General features: G+C 33.1%; 1 long non-coding RNA gene across 1 annotated transcript; it reads left to right on the top strand.

Annotated features, from left to right (window-relative positions):
- Positions 1-721: 721 nt before the first annotated feature.
- LOC110867296 lies at positions 722-1582 on the top strand. Its single transcript, XR_002551496.1, has 3 exons — positions 722-962; positions 1413-1469; positions 1561-1582. It is a non-coding gene; the product is annotated as an uncharacterized LOC110867296 (long non-coding RNA).
- The last annotated feature ends 1612 nt before the right edge of the window (positions 1583-3194 follow it).

The raw sequence follows: 3194 nt of genomic DNA, 5'->3' as shown, positions 1-3194 counted from the left end.
CGATGACAATGGTGTTGTTGAATCCGGGTACGGTATGCGGGAAGAGAGAGTGCGAGAGGGAGAAATGAAGTAGTGATCCAGCATTTGTGGCTTATTTCAGGTCTTTAAGAAATGTTTAGTTGGCTAATCCAATCATGGCCATTGAAGTTTCTTCAATAAATGGTAACAGTTTCATGCGATGATGACTATTCAGAGTATCTGAATTAATGTGGTTTAAATATTGGTGAGTTGTTCCTTTATCTAATTAAAACATATTGGTTACTTGTAGTAAGAATTCAAATAGACAGAAGACTTTATATTCATTCACTAATAAAACATATTGGTTAGTTGTAGTAAGAATTCAAATGGACGGATCACTGTATATTGAATATTCACTAATTTAATTAAATGCTTTAATGTAATTTAAAATCATTTATGTTCTTTATTAGTTGGGTTTACTGTCCTTGAATGAGAAACACAATTAATAATTCTTTTTCTTTTTCTTTTTTCTTTGTTAATTGGAGAAGGACAATTATGCCCCCTTATTAAGGTAATCAAGTGTTGTACTATAAGCACTATAAATTGTAATTACTTACTTTTTGCAGGTATCTTTAGAAAATACTTTATAAAGACACAATGTATTTAAGAGGCTCATAATGAATGTTGTAAAAAAGTTGATATAACTAAATTTTTAAGTATATATAGATGATTTGACAACATTTATTACCCATTTATCTTCCCAATGTATCTTTCTAACTCCATATCTATCATTTTCATTTCTAAGAAAGACCTTCATTAATGTCCTGCACATCTTCATTTACAATTTACTTCTTCATTTATTCCTTTCTCCATTAATGTCCATTGAGACAAATCCATCATATAACCCGTTAATGTCGCCGGGTAGATCTTATACTCATTACTTTCTATTGAAGCCACCAAATCTGAGGATCGAAGCAATTATCGAAGCTCTTCAAGAAAAGAAAGTAAGGTGTTGCTCTCATCACATCTTTAATTCTGTTTTTAGCGAGAGAAAACTGATGTTTTGGAGAGAGAAACAACAATATTCATCTTGTTCATCTGGACACCAAGAACATACGCACAAATGTGTGTGAGAGAAACACGTTTTTTTTGCTATTTATGTAATTTGTTTAAATTTATACTTTTTATGATATTTGATAGATTTAAAATCAGAGCTTCTTTTGTTTATTTAAAAATTTTAAATCAAGACCAAGAAGAAATTTTTGTGTGCCCAATTTCTTTCTTCAAAAATCAGGTCTTCTTAGTTGTTTCAGATCTATATGTGTTTCAAACATATGGGTTTGAAGCAGATTTGATGTTAGATTCATTACTTTTGAGTTTTTTTCTGAGTTCTTTGATTTTCGGTGATGTTATTTTCAATAAAATGTTTGTCTTTTTTTTTTCATCCTTACCAGGTGGTGATTCTACTAGATGACATATCCTGTTACTACAACCCGTAGCTACCTTACCAGGTGGTGATTCTACTAAATTTTCTGGCTATGAATGTGTTAATAGTTATGTGTGGTTAACGACTTAACGGTTATCTTATCTTTTTGTTATTAGGATGGTGATGGATACAAGGGAATCAAGATCCAATTCTCGGGTCCGTTGGTTTCGTCAAACGTGGATCAGATGCTTAAGGATCATGACCATGTTTATGTTACAGCACAACACAATTAACACGTGTTATAGTTTGAACTTCAGGACATGCATGTGTTACATGTGACATGAAACCCATGTACAACGTAACACGTATTAGTGCTATGTATTTTTGTTTACTAGTAATATGTAATGTGAGACTCTTCTTGTTTTCTCTAGTACACGATGTTAAAACGGTCTAGACTTAACACATTTTCTGTTGGAGGCGCCCGTATTTGTACCTTTACTGTTACAGTTACTATTGAAGTTTATGCATCCATTCTAGAAGTCTTAACACATGTTATAATAGAGGCTTAACACACGTTATATCAGGTTTACTCTGTTGTTATTAAGTTACTATTGGAGTTTATTCATCCACTGTGGAAGTCTTTACACACGTTATAATAGATGCTTAACACACGTTATACATTTCAGTCGCTTAACACATGTTACAGTATGTATATACACATCATGGTGTTTTGGAAACCAATAGCTTATACATGACACCATGTTAGGTTAAACCAAGATTATAACAGAGGGTTAACACATTTTATCCCAGGTATACAGTGTTACGATATTAACTTGTATGTTCTATATTAACTTGTACACGTTTTTACTATCAGTATATGCACATCATAGTGTTTTGCAAACCACTTTCATATACATGAATACAAGTCGGGTTACAACAAGATTATAATGGTGGAGGCGCCAGTATTTGTATCTCTACTGTCACAGTTACTATTGAAGTTTATGCATCCATTCTGGAAGTCTTAACACATGTTATAATAGAGGCTTAACACACGTTATATCATGTTTACTCTGTTGTTGTTAAGTTACTATTGTAGTTTATTCATCCATTATGGAAGTCTTCACACACGTTATAATAGATGCTTAACACACGTTATACATTTTCAGTCACTTTAACACATGTTACAGTATGTATATACACATCATGGTGTTTTGGAAACCACTAGCTTATACTCATGTATTCAGGTATAACAGAGGCTTAACACATTTTATTCAGGTATACGGTGTTACGATATTAACTTGTATGTTCCATGTTAACTTGTTCACGTGTTACGGTCAGTATATGCACATCATGGTGTTTTGCAAACCACTTTCATATACATGAATACAAGTCGGGTTATAATGGATGCTTACATGTTATCATATGTATACAAGTGGGGTTACAACAAGATTACGATATTAACTAAGCTCCCCATTAAACTCATCGCCCCCGTCGACTGTTTTCACCCTTGTCACATGTTAAGCAATTACATGTTCCGAACAGACAAATTGTAACACATGTTAGATCAGTATATACACATCATGGTGTTTTGTAAACCACTAGCTTATACATGAATACAATATTATATATTCCAAAATTACTGGTACATGTGTTTCCATAAATGGCTCGTTTCATATTACACGTTACATCATGGTGTTCTGTTACAGCATGAACCACCAACACATGCTATAAATGAACGAAGACCCATCTTTCCCAAAGGATGTGACTTATTCAATGTCCCCGCATTAACGTCGCCTACATCCATCCAGCT

This window comes from Helianthus annuus, chromosome 8 (genome assembly GCF_002127325.2).
Source record: "Helianthus annuus cultivar XRQ/B chromosome 8, HanXRQr2.0-SUNRISE, whole genome shotgun sequence".
NCBI classification, from domain to species: domain Eukaryota; kingdom Viridiplantae; phylum Streptophyta; class Magnoliopsida; order Asterales; family Asteraceae; genus Helianthus; species Helianthus annuus.
The sequence above is the reverse complement of the archived record's forward strand: the minus strand, read 5'-3'. Positions and strand labels throughout refer to the sequence as shown.